We start from the raw sequence: 19,639 nt of genomic DNA on the forward strand, positions 1-19,639 counted from the left end.
CTAAAAGCCCATAACATACTATGTATTACAAAAAAACCATAGGCTGTGCAACGATTTTAGGTGTTGACCAGACGTTGCACCCCTAGTTTATTTTAGTAAATGAAATATAATTAATTTGTGCAACGGATAATCTGGTGCGCGACGGATATTAAGATTGTTAAGCATGCAACGTTAATATCCGTTGTGCATCTCCGTAAAAAAAGCGTTGCTAAAACCAGGATTTGACCTAGCTGATATTATAAAACCTTGTGTTACCGACTCGGAAATCATAGATTTAACCCATATTCCTTCTAAAGAGGAAATCTGGTCAACTCTCTCCAACATGAATCCTTGGGGTGCACCAGGCCCAGACGGTTTCCAACCGGATTTCTTCAAAGCTAATTGGGACATCTTGGGTCCAGATATAATAAGTTCTACGCAAGATTTCTTTAGGTCTGAGATTATGGAAAGGGACTTTAACCACTCCTATATTACTCTTATACCAAAAATCACAACTCCTCAAACCTCAGCGGATTTTAGACCTATTAGCCTCAGCAATACTATCTATAAACTCATCTCAAAAATATTGGCGAACCGTATAAAACCCATCTTAAATAGGTTAATTTCCCCAAATCAATCAGCCTTTCTCCCAGGAAGACAAATTACAGATAATATTATCATAGTCCATGAATTGATTCACTCAATGAAAACTTCCAAGAAAAAAAAGAGGTTTCTAGCTCTCAAAATTGATCTTTCCAAATCCTTTGATAGAGTAGAGTGGCCTTTTATTGCAAAAGCCTTATCTTCCTTCGGTTTTGGCGATTGTTGGGTCAACCTCATTCTCAATGCATTTCCTCAACCTCTTATTTTATTCTTTTAAATGGATCTCCGGGTCCAACTTTCTCCACCTCTAGGGGGATTAAGGCAGGGGATCCTCTATCACCATATTTATTCCTAATTTGCATGGAGGTTCTCTCAAGACTCCTCGAAAAAGCCACAGAAGAAAATAAGATTTCGGGCATTAAAATAAACAAACATGCCCCTACTATATCCCACCTACTCTTTGCTGGCGACTGTTTTCTTTTCATCAAAGCGAACCTAGGGGAAGCAAAAAATTTACTGGACATTTTATCTAATTTTAGGGAAATCACAGGGCAAATGATAAATTTACAAAAATATGGCATTTATTTCAGCCCTAAAATACACCCAAACACATGCTAAGGTAATTGCAAAAATCCTAAAAGTCCCTCTGTTGACAAAAAAGGACAGGTATCTTGGTACTCCTCTTTTTTTTCAATAAAAACAGAAAAGAAAATTTCGAACCGCTCCTTCAAAGGTACTACAACACTCTACATGGCTGGCAATCAAAGTTGTTATCGCAAGCGGGCAGGACAGTTCTAATTCAATCTATTCTCCAAGCTTACCCAACTTACCATATGCAGATGCTAGCACTTCCAAAAGAAATTCTAGATAAACTTGACAAAATCCAAAAAGACTTTTGGTGGAATAAAGATAAGCCAAACGAAAAAGGTGGTTATATAAAAGCGTGGAAAGGCATGGGTAAACCAAAATCTTAAGGGGGGTTAGGAATTAAAATCCCTCACAATTTCAATATAGCCCTCCTGACGAAGCTAGCGAGAAGATTAATGACAGAGAAAGATCAATTATGGGTAAAACTTCTAGAGGCGAAATACTGCCATGATTCAAACCCATTTAAACCGACCAGAAATTACGAACTTTCTTGGATATGGACAAGTATTCAAAAGGGGCTCAATATCATAAAAGGAAACTTTATTTGGCAAGTGAAAGATGGAGCTAATACGAAGATATGGAAAGACAGTTGGATCCATAATGCGGATATAGTGAATAAACCAAGTGATACAGTTGACCCCTGCCCCAAAAGGTCCAAGAGCTATTAAAAATAGACGGTTCATGGAACATTCAACAAAATTGACGATTACTTTCATCCAGATATTAAGGAAAAAATTTTAACAGTTACCCCAAACAAAGATAAGAGGGATCGGAATAGATGGAAATATCATAGTTCTGGGGCATTCTCAGCAAAAAATATTTACAACTATCTCATCAAGCAACATAATAATAATGAGGAGGATATAATTTTTCCGTGGAACTATCTTTGGAAACTGCAGTCAATCCCCCGGATAAGACTATTTATATGGAAACTAGTTCAAAAAGCGCTTCCGGCTAATTGCAGACTAGCTGCTCACAACGCAAAAATGTCCCATGAGTGTCCTTTATGTGATACTCAAGCGTCGGAAACAGAAGACCACCTTTGCTAGATCGATTTGGTTAGGCTGCGATCTGAATACGGTCAATTCACTGATTAACACTAACTCAATTGTTTAGTGGGTGGAAACTTGGATATTTGATCCTAACTTCTCAAATTGTTGTGAAAAAATCGCTACAATCATCTGGTTCCTATGGAAGTATAGATGTGAAGTGGTATTTAGGAAAACCATCCCATACCCATACTCTTTGATTCAACAGATTAAGAACTTCTTATAGACCCATGCCGTTCGAAAAGGAGAAAATTAAAAAATATATTCAGATAAAGAAAGCAAGTAAATATGTGTGGAATAATTTCAAAATGGATTGGATAACTTTTACAGATGCGTCGTTTAACAAGGAGAACTTGTCCATGGGTTACGCCTTCATTCTTTATTCGGTAGAACAAGAAACCTTTATGCATCTTTCTACAGGTTCAGATTGGGCGTCATCGGCTTTACATGCAGAAGAAAAATCCTTTTTAAATGCTTTAAAATGGCTAGAAGACAATATTCTTTCCAGTGTCTTTATAGCTACATATTGTAAAGTCCTGGAAGATATCATTAATAAAAAATGACAGAAGTTTCTTGGACAGCTGAGAATACCATAGAAGAAACTACTAATATTCTAGGCAGATTACCACAAGCAAAGGTAAAATTTATTAACAGAGAGCACAATGCAGCAGAGGACACAGTGGCAAAAGAAGCAAGAATCAGAAGACTACAACACATGACGAAACATTTGCAACAACAAGTGCAAAAGGAAAGCATCCTTTCTAGTATGTTCGGACAAAATGAAATTGTAGACCTTCTATATTATATTGCTTAATTAATACATTCCTCTTTATAGTCAAAAAAAAAAAAAACTCAATCACCAATAAAGGAAGGAGGGTCTTGGTTGTTACTCACGTAATAATGGTTAACAAATATTTGACTTTTACCAAAAGGTTGTATTTAACCAAATGTGGGGTTGTATTTAGTTATCGCCTTTACAATACATCAATCAAGGAAGATTACATGTAATATACTATATATTATTGTCATTTACAAACACATATCTCTCATTTTTTAAAATAGCCAAACATACTTACCATTGCAGAAAAATAAGCAAAATTGATTTTAAAGTTGAAAGTTTAAACACGTGAATAACCAAAAGTTTTAAATCCATAACATGACAGTTCTAACATGAGAATCCTAAATATTACGAATTTGAAGTTCGATTTTCGATTGAGTTTTAATTGAATTCTTACAATGGGTTTTTAGAATGGGTTTCTAAACAAGGATGTTTTGATTTCATTATCAGATTTCATTTCATGTTTTGACATCTCATCTGAATCTTCACTCTGGGATGCGTCAATTAGTAGTCGGTATTTGTCTAAACAGATTTAGATGCGTCCTGATGTTGATGGGGGTCTTCAATTTGACTACTAATTCACCTAGATTTAATTATCATCTGAACATATTTCATGATTTTGACTCAATTTTGATTTGCTTATTTTGGATGTATCGATTAGTAGTTGATATTCAATACCAAAATTGAGATTAACCTACCTTGTCCTATTAAGTTTGTTGGAAATGGATTTTAGTGTAGTTGCAAGACCAAAAATCAGCTATCGTTTGATGGTGCTACTGCTTCCTTAGATTTCTTTGGGTGTGTTAGAATGGTTTTGACTGATTTTGGAGGCCAGGGTTGGATAAGAACTACAAGATCAAGTTTGATAATGTTTAGTGTAGTCTTTGGTCTAACAGAAATACTTGAAAGAACTAATGTTGTTGTTTTATTTTGTGACGCTTTTAATAAGTTTCTGATAGGTAGTTTTCAAAGGTTCAGTAAGAATAACACGTAGGCAGGATGATCACAAAGTTCAGGTGAGTAAGCTTTGGTTTTGAGCTCGAGTTCATGGAGTTTTTGCTTCTAGTTGGAACTGAAAAATCAACAAGAAAACAAAGTAAGAGAAGTGCTTCTGTTGCTGTTAATTTAGAAGATGAATGAAGAGGGTTGAAAGTAGTTTTAGAAGTTAAGAAGGTCACAAAGCCTGGGTATGAATTAGTAAAATATTTGGGTCTTATTCGGTTAATATGCAAGGAAGAAGGTATAAGAGGTGAACATAACAAAATCTATCTCTCAAGTTACCAGTTTGACGCCTTCCAAGTGGTCGATAAAATTCCACAAAAAACAAATTTAGTAGTTTATTATACCAGCGGTTGTAAAACAGCTTAGGGAGTGTGGTGTTGTCATTGGTGTTCTCACGATGCACGGTGGTTGATTAGAGTATTATGGATTCGAATTTGGAAGAAAGGTTAAGCTGTAAAAGGAGATGCAACCAATTGGGTGTGAACTGCACCACTCAACTGCTCGTGAAAATACCCGACCGAACTGAATTAACTAGCATCTGAAATCTGGCTATTTGGAACAGAGATACTTTGTTAAAGGGTCGCATGTTTAGGGCCTGGGTCGTAAAAGATGCAGTTGATGTATTAGGGTCATAGACTAACAAGAGACTGTTAACAAACCGTTAGCTTACTTTTAAAATTCGTCAAAAGTTCTGATTGTTAATTAAGTTTTGTTGACTGTTTAAGTTATCGTCAAAACTTATAATTCTTTAGTTTATTTCCGTCTTCTTACATTAGTGATACTAAAATCTTTCTTTCTCCTCGTAAAATCTTAGTACTATCTATCAATTGTATTACTGCATATTTATATGTATTTTTTTTATATTTACCTAGTTGAGACATGATGAGACGTAAAGTAAGAAAAAGATAACGATCAATTATTTAGAAGTATATAATTAAGTTACCGATCGAAGAAAGAAAGAAATAATTAAGTTTAAATTCAAAATAATACCGGATGGAATAATAGAATATCACGTGAGATCTTTTAGGAATCATAACGGATTAGGAATTAAGAATACTTAAAACTGAAATGAAGTTGCGTAATTATGGAGATTATGAAAGACCTTTATGCAGAACTGCTCTGATGGTGTATATATCATGATAACATATGAAAAAAACTTGATTCAACCATGTAGCATGAACCTTCAGAATATCTAAGTATTCAATCATTGCTTATTCAAAAAAAATTGATTTGAGTTTATTTTTACGATCTCCAAATCTTAGTTCGATTATAAGAAACCCAACGCAAAGGATGAAAAAAATCGAACAATTCAGTTTGGATAAAAGGTCAAAACTCTATTTCACGAGGGCATCGTCAAAAAATCAGACGATTAACCAAGTTTTTGATGAGTCTACGACCTTTTTGCATCAACTGCAACTTCCACGACCCAAACCCTAATTAGGCCCTAAAGATATGACCCTTTTAGTATAGTCAACTGTATACATAGTTAAATGTACACGACAAAATACCTCTTTGGAACACTCTAACAAGTTGTTTAACGACTCGGTAATTTAAAGGACTAAACAATCCTTTTAAGTGTAGTTAATTGTACACATGGAGGATAACTCTCTGTTATCTGGGTCAAACAGGAGTACATTTGTAAAATAAGAAAACGTACATTTGAAAGCACACATAAAAAACATGAGTACATCTGTATTTGGCCCAAATCTGTTCTTTTTTTCTTATTTAAAAATGGAGCAGGATCCAATGACATGGTTATATTGACATAATCATGACATAGTTTGGCTATTTTTTCTACAAAATCCAAACGAGAACGATTTTGAAACTAATTTTTTGGTGACATGTTCCACTTATATAGCTCTACTTTCCTGCCAAAAATGAGAGCATTCCGATATACGAAACTTCATTATTTTTTTTGCTAAGTCCAAATGGTTTATTGCAGCAAAAAAATAAAATTACAAGAATTACAAAATGGAGGACACCAGGCCCCCCACCTTGATAAACCAATGGGATGAAAAAAGAAAAGTACACATAAGAGTTCAAGAACCCTAAAAAACACAACTCATAAAACCTAGAGAACATCTTCTAAAAAAAAGGACAAGTGAGTCTATTTTCTCTTTTTCTTCTTAGGAGTGACTTCATTCTTTTTTCTTGTTCTTTTATTTTTTTGAAGTACTCTTTTCTGGATGCTAAGTCTTGCAAAAACTTAGTCCGAATATCTGTATTCTTAATTGTATCATAAACCTCCCGCTCCTTTTCAGTCAATGGACTGGATTCAATTGTATTGGGCTTAGGTGATCTCTGTTGGGTTTTGGTTTCCAAAGTACCGACTTGCTGAACCAAACGCGTAGTCATTTTATGTGCTCTCATTCTGGATTTGATATCCTCACCTATATTTATGTTTGGCTCCATATTAGAATCTTCTAAATTATATGCATCCTGGTCCTGTTCCAAATCAGTTTCTTCTCCCTCACTATTAATACTATCAGCACTATTCATACTGGCAGTAAGAGCTCTCTTATTTTTCTCCAAATCAGCCAAAGCCAATAGATATTTTTCTTCTGCCTCAGCAAGTTCCAAAACCAACTGTTTATCACTAACATTTACAGAAATAGCATTGTCAGTGCCTGCATCCATATCATCAGTATTAACATTACATGGGTCTACAAAATTCTGCCCATACTTAGATTATTCCATAGGTTCTTTAGCATCTGAAATAGAACCCCATTTTTTTGAAATTTTCACTTCATTTGCCATAGCAGTAGCCTCCAATTTAGGATCAGAGTGCTCATCTGATTCCACACTATCATCAACAATATTAAATTTCTCCACTTCATCTCTAAGACCAAGCTCAGCACTTGAAAAGATTTTTTAGAGAGAATTGGTTCAGACCTGAGCAAATCATTCACCAAAGGCGTTGAAGAGTCATCCACCACACCTGCAACATTCTTGTCCTTGCGTAACTGACCCATAGAACCTGTATTTACAACACCATTCTTTTCAGCAACCTCCAAATTCCTTTTACTACCTCGCACTTCTTTCCAAGCATACTTAGAATTTTCCTTCCTAAGTGCATCCTCCTTCTTTAGTTTACTCTGATCATTGCAAGTATCCTTAGTCCCTGCTGAAACTGTACCACCCAAAATCTTACGACCTGCAAGACAATTCTCAAATTTGTGTATCATATGCTCGCAGTGGCTACAAAACTTAATGCTCTACATATCTTGAATTTCAACATACCAAACAGAAGCATGAGACGTGCTTTGCCTTTCTGGATCAAAATTTGAGAAAAAATTGAAAACCCTAAGAGTTTTCTTCTAAACTACCCATGAATCTCCATGCCATACTCGTTCCTTATCTTCAGCAGACGTTAGCTTGATAATGCAAAACCCCTTTGTCATTGGAACCAACTTGCACCTTCCATCTCCATGTTTTCATTGTTCCTCCAAAATTCTCTGAAATTTAATATCCCAATAAGACTAAATTGAAACATATCCCGCCCCTCTTGTGTTAACTCAAGAGATAAATCTAATGCTGGTTCATCACGAAAACTAATAGCCCCGGGAAGAGATGTGATATCCGAATTTGTTAACATACTAAAAATAACCCGTGTCGTAACCGCACAGCATGAGACGATAGAATTTTTGGTCATAATGATTTAAATAAATACTATAAACTATGATAAGAAGACTTATTTTGACCCATACGAACTTGTAGTTATGATTGTATAAGTGTTTGTTACATTACCGAAGTCTCCTAAATTATTGGTTGTGCACTTTTAAGAAAAAAACCACCATATATCCTCCTCTAAATTGTAGCTTTGATAAGGACATAATTTGTGTTTTATTTACTACATATAATTTAAATAAATTTTTACTCTCATCAATTGTGATTTTATAAAACAGGTAAAAACCTGGAATTTGGCAAGGTTTAAAATTTTATTACTAACAAAGGCCTTTGGGTTTAATATGAACCCATCTACTCAAGAATGATTGCACGGTAATTATGACATCCAAAAGTTCCTCAAAAGTTTTTACCAAACATTGAATACATGAGTTTATCAAATAAAAATCGACACTGGAACATAAAAACGTACCTTTATTTCAGAAGTACGGTTAGTTTACACACTTGCTCAACATTAAACTCTATTAGAATTAACATGCATACGCATTATTGTTCGAATTTTCTCTTGATGGTACCTAATCATATTTATCTGGTTCCCAAATGAAAAATAATTTTTTTCTTCTTTTGTTGATAAAGATTCTAATGTTGTTCTTTCTTTAGACTTTGATGAAGGATGGCTAATTTGTTCCTGACAATAATATTAACTATACATGTTTTTAACTCCAAGAAATATAAATGATGGTCTTCATTTATCTTCTTGTCACATTTAATGTTTTTTTATGATCATAATGATGAGGAAATCTAACTAATGTATATATATAATTGAAGGAGGTTACAAATCTTACATCCGTCAGATGTATTTGGTTGGGATGAGACTGGGATAGTCGGATGCAACGTTTGTCTCTCAAAATATTATCCGACCGTCCAAACTCTAAAACCCCTTCTGTTTTGTATTATATATAGGGTTTTTTTACCCTTAACCAAATCAGCAAAAGACGCTGCTTTAGTCTCATGAGATATAGCAGTTGAATCTGAAGTTTCTCCATTAGCACTAACGAGAACTAATGGTTGACTTTTCTGCATCGTGAAAAAAATTGAAACCCTAAAAAAATCGCCTAGAAATCGCCTAGAGAGAAAGTCGTGCTTTCTCTTTCCTCATCTTTTTTTAGTCAGCTAATGATATACGAAACTTTACCATCCACAAATTTTAATTTCAACAGGTTAATCTTCAACGGTCGATATTCAAAATGGTAGATGGCAGTCTTATACATCTCGGAATGCTCTCATTTTTGGTAGGAATTGAGAGATATATAAGAGGAATATGTCACCAAAAAATTAACCTTAAATACGTTGTCGCTTGGGTTTTGTATAAAAAAATGGCCAAACCATGTCATGATTATGTCAATATAACCATGTCATGATCATTGGATCTTGCCCCGTTAAAAATAATGGGAATGTTATAAATACCCTTCATTTTTGTTGACCTTGCACAAATACTCCCGAGGGGTAAAAAATAATTTTTTTTTGAATCAACTTGTATGAAGTTGCGTCCACTTTTGAAAGCAATTTGTGCTAATTGCTTCCACTTTTCAGAAGGTAGGGATATTTTAAAAAATTGAATAATGGTATATTTTAAGGAGCGAATTTTAAAGAATATTTAAATAATAAAAATAATATAACTAATATAAGAAGAAAAAGAAGTGGCATTTTTTGGTAGGACACCCCTCTAGCCGACTAACTTACCCCGCCTCGTTTAAGTTACTAAACTTTATTACATCACATAAATTTAATAAAAATAAAGGGTATAAATGTACATAAAATTAATATTTACATGTTACAATATTGCAATTGTTTTAAAAATAAATCAAAAACTTTGAAAGCTTTTTACATGTTCACATAATTGCGATTATTTTATAAATAGATCAAAATTTTTAAAAACTTAACATCCTTCAAAATGTATACGGAATTTTTATCAAATTTATATGTTTAAAAAGCTGTCTGAGTTATCTATATAAATAAAAATATTAAACTTTTATTTAAAGCAAAAAATTTCACTATCTTTAAATCTCCCATTATTGAGTTAAATTTAAGCATATGCATCATGATGTGACTAGTAAAAATATAATGGTAGGTGATGCTGATCCATGTGGTACCCAAAAAATTGGGCATCCCAATCTCACATGGGACGACGACCTTTTCTTGGGAAAAAGACGAGAATCAACTGTAATACGCATTAACCTTTCTTTAAGCTAAAGATCTTCTCAAACAGTCCAGATTCTTGCATACATAAAAAGAGTACCCACTCTTTTCCTCTATATTTACTATTTAATGCTAAAATAGTAAGGATCAAGCTACAGACTTCACATTGCACCCAGTCCGATACATTACAATTTCTCTTGCTTTTTAGCTAACCAAAATGCCAATAGAGACAGCTTTGATAAATCCATGTGCGGACAAGGACTAAGTACATAGAAAGAGCAAGAGAGAGTAATTGTGGAAGTGAACCCAAGAAGAATGCTAGATTTGTTTCCTTTCCTTGCGCAGAGTGTGGAAGTGGAAACTGCTGGTTTATTACCATTCTGGCTCTTGGCTAAGGTGTGAGAGAAGGAAAAATACAAAAAGGAGTGGAGAAAAAACATGAGAAAAAGCCACACAAGCAGTTTAGCTGTTTAGGAGAGAATGAGTGTCCAAAAAGGGAGAAAAGTTATAAAAATTGCTTCACGCGTGCGGGTGATACTCTTCGGCAAATCACATTAACCTTTTGCTTAGATAGTCACTTGCTCTCCCAAAGGTTAATGTAATGCTAATAGGGGTACCAACAAGGCCCTCTTACAAACTGTCGTGTACTAACTATAGGCATCACAAAGTTGCCTTTTTTCTATTTCTGGTTTGGGTTGTAAACACGACAGTTTGTAACGCTGTCACAAGCTACCTTTATTCTAGTTTGGCTTGTAAATACAACAGTTTGTAACGCTGTCACAAGCATCTATTATCTTAATAATTTTGGCAAAATCATTTAGTGACACTTATGACTGTTACCAATTAACTTATACTGTAATTGAAGAAATAAAAGAATTTGGGGCCTCAATAATTTGGGGTCCCGCGCGATTGCCTGGTTCGCCTACCCCTTAAAACTGCCCAAGGTACCACAATAATAATTCAGGGGTGTACAATTTTAATGTTGCAACATTCAAAATATACGCTATAGATTTTCATACTTCAAACCAATAAACTTTTTGGAGAAAAAAATCCATGTGAATACCAACAAAAAAAATAATCGTTTTCCCCTCTACAACATAGTGTGATAACTTGTGCAAACCCAAACGTACACATGCCTTTTCTCTTCCTCACTCGTCAATATATATAACAATATTTATATGGATAAGATGATACATCATACTTGCATATTTTTGATTGAAAGTGAGATCATATTTTGGATTTATTATTATCAAAAAATAGAATTCTTTAGTACTTGTCGTTCTTTGAGATTTTTTTGATTTCGAGAATTCTAGAAATAATATTGGTATGTTTGCTTGGGAGTTTAAGAGAGAAGTGAACTCCGTATTTTTGAAGGTTAACAACATGACCAGACATATCACCAAGTTTCTTAAGAATATTCATAAGATTTTTAGCTTCAGACATGTTTGTTTTTTTAAAGAGGAAGGAGTCATCAGCGAAAAACATGTGCGAGACAGATGGGACAAGTTTCGCAACCTTGTGATTTTTCCATCGGTTTCGGATTTACGAGAAATCTGGTTATAATTTCCATTTCCATACTAATAATGAAAAGGTATGGAGAGAGAGAATCTCCCTTGAGAATAAGTCTCTCAAGAAAGAATTATTCTCCAGGTGAATTGATGTGATTTGTAGATAGTGGTAAAAGTGGTTCGATTCTCAGAATTGTGAAGGATATAAATTAGACTTAAATTCTAATATTAAAATAGAAAACTCACTAAAAATTATAGCAAACTCAATCAAAGATGATATCAATACTAAAAGAAACACTGAGGCTAAGATTCCACTATTTTCCAAGTTCAAAGTGATTAAACCAATACTTATATTTATGCAATTTTCTTGTTTAATTTGATTCTAAAATATTACAACAAGTAGATTTTCAAAAGTAATAATTGTAAATACCAAGTATGAAGCATCAAAAGTCTTAAAACTAAGCATACTCCATCAAAATAGATCACAATCACTCAAATAAAAATCATATTCAATAATAGTTCAAGGAAAATAATCATATAATTATTGCAAATAAAAAGATAAAAATAGAATATACCACTTTTTGTTGGAAAAATAGCTTCCTCTATCGCCTCAGCAATGGGGTTTAGCTCCTCATATTAATCATGATCTCAAAATATGATTAAAATAGTGAAAAGTAATAACACAGACTGTTTGCAATAGTGTATTGGTTTTGCAAAACAGCTGTTACAATAGAACTGTTACAGAAAAACTGTTGCTTTGTCGCTGATTTTAAGACCCTAAAATAAGACTGCCCTGAACAGCTTAATGTTCTTCAGCTGTTAAACAACGACATTGTTCTGCGACTGTTTACCGAGCGTTAATGTTCTTCGCGTTCTTCTTCTTCAGCAGCAGCAGAAACAGAGTTTGGTAAAGCTCTGATTTCTTCTTCTCTGGCTCTCCTTAGGTTCCCAAACTCTCGACACCTCTTCTATATGACCCAAGACATCTATTTATATCAAAAATACCGATTAAATCTCTCCCAAATCTTCCAAAATCTCTTTCCTTCTCTTCACGGCCAAGTTGCGGCAATTTCTTGTTTTAGGATTTCTACGTGTTTCTGAGATTTCCTTTTTATTCTAAACTCTTCCTTAGATAGATACAAATATTTGGGAAGGTTTACAACGTTTTAATCTCTCTAAAATTCCCTAAAACAGGTCACACACGTGACTTTTCATATTTTCTGTTGTGAGGAAAATCCGTCGATTGAGCCCAATCTAATCAATTTGAACACCCATATCAGATTCCTAGACCCATAAGGAGTCTATCCTATGAAAATCAGAGGTTTAATCGACCTCAAACTCCTCCAAATCACGATTGCCAAAAATGCTATTTAACTGCATTTTTTTCCCGACAAAAACCTGGTTTTTTGAAATGTTGAAGATGGTTGCCCCTTATCCAGAGTAGGGGTGCGATTAGAAAATGCCTGGAAATGGGATGCCTCTTAGTAATTAGGTTACCCCTTATCCAAAGTGAGAGTCTGAATAGCAAATGTCCTCCGGGTGCTTTCCGACAACTTTTCGAGCCAATTTTTTCCAAAAATATTATTAGCCAAAAATACCTACAAATAAATAAAACACCATAATAAGTACAAAAATGTTTCTTAACAATATATAGAATCAAGACAAATTGGACACAAAAATGTGGCCATCAAATACCCTCAAACCTATTATTTGCTAGTCCTCGAGCAAAAATAAAATCCTAGCTCACTGTCGCAGGCATCGTCGATTGCATTTAGCGTATGCAATAAGCCATTAAACCCCTAGGTGTCCCTAGTGGCGGAGTGTTGTCTCCGGAGGGCTTACCAGAGGTATACCCACAAAACCTTTATACTCCAGACCCTAGCTATCTACACAGAACCTTGGAAGGCACTAAAGAATCTCCTTGGTTGTCATACTTATTGACTACAGGAGGAAGTACCCTGATGCGAAATTCCAATTGTTTTACACGAGTTTGCACTCAAGCATACTAAAATTCATATGAAGTGACAGAGCTCTACTCAGATAGTTGCACTATGGACATCAATATCCGGAGTCAAAACTAATCACATGGATAGATCAAGAAGATGGATATAGAAAAACATAGATGGTTTTGATGTTTACTAGGTGAACGGTGTTTCTCATATCTGTTTGAAGGCCTCCGCCAAAATGAACCTATCCTAACGGACTGAGATACTAGTCTGACAAATATCAACACACTGGCATATACAAGGGAACCAGTGATTGATAATCCTAACTCTAGGTCAACACAACTGGCATATACAATGGTTCCAGTTGTTGACTTTATTGAATTTATTTCAGTTGGTCTGATGGTCTGGTCTCTTTTTCTTTCTTTTTTCTTTTTTTTTTCTCTTTTTTTTTGTATCTCAATCACTCTAATTCACCCTAGCATTGGTAACAACTTGAATCGTGAGCCCCACCTAATCACTTAGAGAAACATAGTTTAAAAACAAAACAAAATAAAAACAGAAGTGAAAAGGACTCAACGAGATATGGTGAAACTATCATGTTATTTCTAACACCTGAGCTATGTGCTTTTATGAATAGACTCTTTAGATGTTGCCATCTAGTCAGATTGGTTCCTCAACTCCTACAACCAAAATGCTTCTATCCACTTAGATTGGTTAGTGCCATCCTTAATAGGGATAAATTTCTAGGCTCTGGAGTTTATTTATTGCAACGAAAAGGTAACAAAAAGTTCTACCCCACCCCCAAACTTAAATCTAACATTGTCCTCAATGTTTCTAATCAAAGAACAGTACCAAAAATATAAGTAACATGAGAAAATAGTAAAGAGAGAAGTCGGAAAGATAGTACCTGGGTGAAGTGTAACCAAAAACCTACAAAAATATTATACCACATACAAAATCGCCTCGATGGTTAATCAAGGTAAACAGGGTCCTCCAGAGGGACCTCCTCAACATCACCTGTAGGAGAAGGCTCTAAAAAGGACTTCAATCGCTGACCGTTAACTTTCGAAGAACTACTACCATCTGGTGTCTCAATCTCAACAGCGCCATGAGGAAAAACAGTACGGACCACAAAAGGACTGGTCCACCGAGAGCTCAACTTCCCGTGGAATAGATGCAAACGAGTGTCATAATAAGAACTTTTTGACCTGGAGAAAATTACTTTCGTAAAATATTCCTATCATGCACAAGTTTCATTTTGTTCTTATACTCCTTAGCACTATCGTATGCATCTCTACGAATCTCGTCCAACTCATTGAGCTGGAGCTTTCTTTGAGCTCCTGCCTTGTCAAGTGAAAAGCTTAAGTTCTTAATAGCCCAATAGGCTCGATGCTCTAACTCAACAGGCAGGTGACATGCCTTGCCAAACACTAAACGATAAGGTGACATTCCAATGGGTGTCTTAAACGCAGTACGGTAAGCCCATAAGGCATCAGTAAGCCTCGACGACCAGTCTTTCCTATTTGGATTAACTGTTTTCTCTAGAATACGTTTAATTTCCCTATTGGAAACCTCTACCTAACCACTAGTATGAGGGTGATATGGGGTTGCTACTTTATGGGTAATACCGTATTGTTTCATTAAAAGAGAAAACGGTCTATTACAAAAGTGTGAACCTCCATCACTAATTATAGCTCGCGGCGTACCAAAACGTGTAGGTATATTCTCTTTCAAAAACTGGACTACGACCATGTGGTCATTCGTTCTACACGGAACCGCCTCAACCCACTTAGACACATAGTCTACAGCGACAAGTATGTAAAGATAACCAAACAAAATAGGAAATGGACCCATAAAATCAATGCCCCGCACATCAAAGACCTCAATCACTAAAATAGGGTTCAAAGGCATCATATTTCTACGGGAAATGGTTCCTAACTTCTGGAAACGCTCACAAGAAACGCAATGACTATGGGAATCTTCAAACAACGAAGGCCATTAAAATTTACACTGCAAAATCTTAGCAGCAGTCTTGTTAGCACTAAAATGACCCCCACATGCATGTTCATGACAAAAGGAGATAATACTAGATTGGTCACTCTCAGATACACATCTCCTAATAATCTGGTCCGGACAATACTTAAACAGATAAGGATCGTCCCAAAAGAAATGCTTAACCTCGGCTAAAAACCTAGAACGATCTTTTTTACCCCAATGTTGAGGGGTTCGACCAGTAACAAGATAATTCACTATATTTGCGTACCAAGGTGATTGGGAAACAGAGAAAAATTGTTCATCAGGAAAGTTATCCCTTATAGGAAGGGAATCACTAGGGGAACTAACAACTAGCCTAGACAAGTGATCTGCTACTACATTTTCTGCACCCTTTTTGTCTCTAATGTCTGGGGGAAATTTCTGTAACAATAGGATCCATCTAACCAATCTAGGTTTGGTATCCTTCTTAGATAAAAGGTATTTCAAAGCAGCATGATCTGTATAGATTAAGATCTTAGAACCTAATAGGTAGGACCTAAACTTATCCAAGGCAAACACGATGGATAAAAGTTCCTTCTCGGTAGTTGTGTAGTTCATTTGGGCATCATTCATAGTTTTTCTAGCATAATAAATCACATGAAGTAATTTGTTTTCTCGTTGTCCTAAAACGACGCCTATAGCATAATCTGAAGAATCACACATAATCTCAAAGGGTAGGTTCCAGTTAGGTGCCTGGACTATCGGGGCAGTAGTGAATAAAGTTTTAAGCTTCTCAAAATCCTCTAAACAAGTATCATCAAAGAAAAACTTAACATCTTTTGCAAGCAAATTGCAAAGAGCTCTAGAAATCAAGCTAAAATCCTTAATGAATCGACGGTAAAAACCTGCATGCCCTAGGAATGACCTAATATCTTTCACGGTTTTTGGGACCTGTAAAGTCTTAATAAGGTCAACTTTGGCTTTGTCTACCTCTATACCCTTCGAAGAGACGATGTGCCCTAATACAATTCCTGATTTAACCATGAAATGGCATTTTTCCCAATTAAGCACTAAATTTTTTTCCTTACACCTAGTCAACACTAATGTCAAATGATGCAAGCACTCATCGAAAGATGAACCAAACACTGAAAAATCATACATAAAGACCTCTAAGAACCGTTCTACCATATCAGAAAATATGCTCATCATACAACGCTGAAAAGTTGCAGGGGCATTACATAGCCCGAAAGGCATGCGTCTATACGCAAAGGTACCAAAGGGACATGTAAAAGTGGTTTTCTCTTGGTCTTATGGGGCAATAACGATCTGATTATAACCGGAGTAGCCATCTAAGAAGCAATAGTGACTATGTCCATCTAATCGCTCTAGCATTTGGTCTATAAAAGGAAGGGGAAAGTGATCCTTCCTTGTGACCTTGTTCAATTTCCTATAGTCAATACACACACCCCATCCCGTGGTCACTCGGGTTGGGATTAATTCATTATTATCATTCTGGACTACAGTGATACCTGATTTCTTGGGGACAACCTGAACAGGGCTGACCCACTTACTGTCTGAAATTGGGTAAATAATACCTGCATCTAACAACTTAAGCACCTCTTTTCGAAATACCTCTTTCATGTTAGGGTTCAGTCGACGTTGCATCTCCCTAGAAGGTTTGGAGTCTTCCTCTAAATGAATCTGATGCATACACACAGTAGGACTTATACCCTTAATGTCTGCTATAGTCCACCCTAAAGCTTCCTTATTGTCTTGAAGTACACTTACTAGCCTACTTTCCTGATCACTATCCAAATTGGAAGCTACAATCACAGGTAAAGTCTCAGATGGGCCTAAAAACACATACTTTAGAGTATCGGGTAGCGGTTTAAGGTCCAACTTTGGGGGCTCTTCTAAAGAAAGAATTAGGGTAGTCTCAGAAACTGGTAATGGTTCGAACCTAGTTTTCCATCTATCAGTGTCTAACACAGGGGTAGAATCTAATAGAGCATCACCTGTTCAATAGTGCTATCGTCGTCAAAATCTAAACCAAAATGGAATAGACAACTTTCTAATGGGTCTTCAGACAAGATGTTTGGTAATGACTCCTGAACTAAGGCTTCTATGATGTTCACCTCCTCAACACATGTGTCATCTAGATCATGATGTTGCTTACTGACATTAAAAATGTTCATCTCTATAGTCATATTGCCAAAAGATAAACTCATCACACCATTTCGACAGTTAATGATCGCATTAGACGTAGCTAAAAATGGGCGACCTAAAATCGCAGGTATCTGGTTCTCTGGGTCAGGGACAGGTTGGGTATCTAGGACCACGAAATCCACTGGATAAATAAACTTGTCGACTTCAATAAGAACACCCTCGATAACACCTCGAGGTATTTTGACAGACCTATCAGCTAACTGCAGTGTCATCTGAGTAGGTTTCATTTCACCAAGTCCTAGCTGTAAGTATACATGGAATGGCAGTAAGTTCACACTGGCTCCTAAGTCAAGTAAAGATTTTTCTACCCGGAAGTTACCTATTGTGCAAGCAATGGTAGGAGAACATGGGTCTTTGTACTTTGGAGTTGTGGTGTTCTGAATGATTGAACTTACGTGACTAGCTAAAAAGGCTTTCTTATGGACGCTAAGTTTTCGCTTTCGCGTACACATATCCTTAAGGAAATTGGCATAAGCAGGAATTTGCCTAATCGCATCTAATAAGGGAAGGTTTATGGTAACTTGCTTAAAAACCTCCACTATGTCATTAAAGTTCTATTCCTTCTTTGTTGGTACTAATAGCTGAGGAAATGGGGCTCTAGGCCTAAAATCAGATCTTTCAGGAACCGAATTCACATCATCAGAAACTTTATCAGTCTCTTCAGATACTGGTCCTGAGAGGTGAGATCCTGAGGGGTGAACTACAGTATGTTCACTATCGGGAATGGTTACCTTATTGTCTACAACTCTACCACTTCTAAGGGTTCTAACAGCATTCAATTGATTCGATGGTTTTGCACCTAATTCATGAACTCCTCTAGGGTTGGGTTGTGTTTGACTAGGAAACTTACCTTTTTCTCTCAAAGAATCACTTATCAGACCAACCTGGGTTTTTAACTCGGAAATAGCCTGACTATTTTCTTGTCCTATCCTATTACTAGCTTGTAGACTCTGTTCTACGGATAACTGGAATTTTGCAGTTTGCTGAGTTAACAAGGCGAGAGATTCCTCTAAACTTAGAATTTTATTATCTGACTGATTCTGAAACTGAGCTAGTCCTGAAGGATTCTTAGTATAGCCAAAACCTGGGGGAGCATTAGAATTACTAAACTGACCTTGACTTTGGCACTTAGACCACGAAAGGTTCGGATGGTTTCTCCAACCAGGATTATAGGTTTCTGAATATGAGTCAATCTTTTGACGGTTATCAAATCTAGTGTTATTATAAAGAGCATTGGCCTGCTCTTCAATATTCTGGCCTTCCCAAAAAGGCTCCACTCTACCACTAGTCTGGCCCACTTCTAAGGCTTCTAACCTTTTTGCTATAGCAGCAATTTTGGCATCTGATTCATAGCCTCCTTCTACCCTATTAACGTTTCCTCTACTTAAAAGAATTGTTTTCTGGGGTGCCCTACTATTTTCCTATTGCTGGGTTTTTTCGGCGATTTCATTAAAAAATTCCATCGCCGCATCAACAGTTTGGTTTTCAAATCCACCAGTGCATAGAGACTCAACCATGGTCGTTGTGGAATAATCTAAACCCTCATAAAGGATCTGAACTAGCCTAACCTTTTCTAAACCATGATGAGGACACTGGGATAATAAATCATTGAACCTTTCCAAATACCTATATAAAGATTCTCCCTCTTGTTGTGAAAATGTGCATATTTGCGTCCTAATAGACGATGTTTTGTGCCTAGGGAAGAACTTATTGAAAAAGGCAGATGTAAGTTGTTCATATGTCTCAATTGACTCGGAGTCCAAACTATACATCCACGACTTGGCCTTAACTTTCAGGTAAAATGGGAATAACCTAAGTTTCAAAGCATCATCATCTAAGCCTCTAATTCTTAGAGTACTAAAAATTTCCTCAAAATCCCTAACATGGTAATAAGGGTTTTCATTTTCTTTCCCTAAAAGATTGGGAGCATCTGTAAGGTCCCAGGTTTCAGTTCATAGGGTGCCTCCGTTTCGGCTAACTTAATACACGAAGGACGGGTAGTCCTAGTTGGATTTAACAAAGCTTTCAAAGTTTCCATTTATG

General features: G+C 35.9%; 1 pseudogene; it reads left to right on the top strand.

Moving 5' to 3' along the window:
• The first annotated feature begins 19,171 nt into the window (after window positions 1–19,171).
• Window positions 19,172–19,271, top strand: LOC113276779 (annotated as a pseudogene).
• The last annotated feature ends 368 nt before the right edge of the window (window positions 19,272–19,639 follow it).

This window comes from Papaver somniferum, chromosome 4 (genome assembly GCF_003573695.1).
Source record: "Papaver somniferum cultivar HN1 chromosome 4, ASM357369v1, whole genome shotgun sequence".
Lineage (NCBI taxonomy): Eukaryota > Viridiplantae > Streptophyta > Magnoliopsida > Ranunculales > Papaveraceae > Papaver > Papaver somniferum.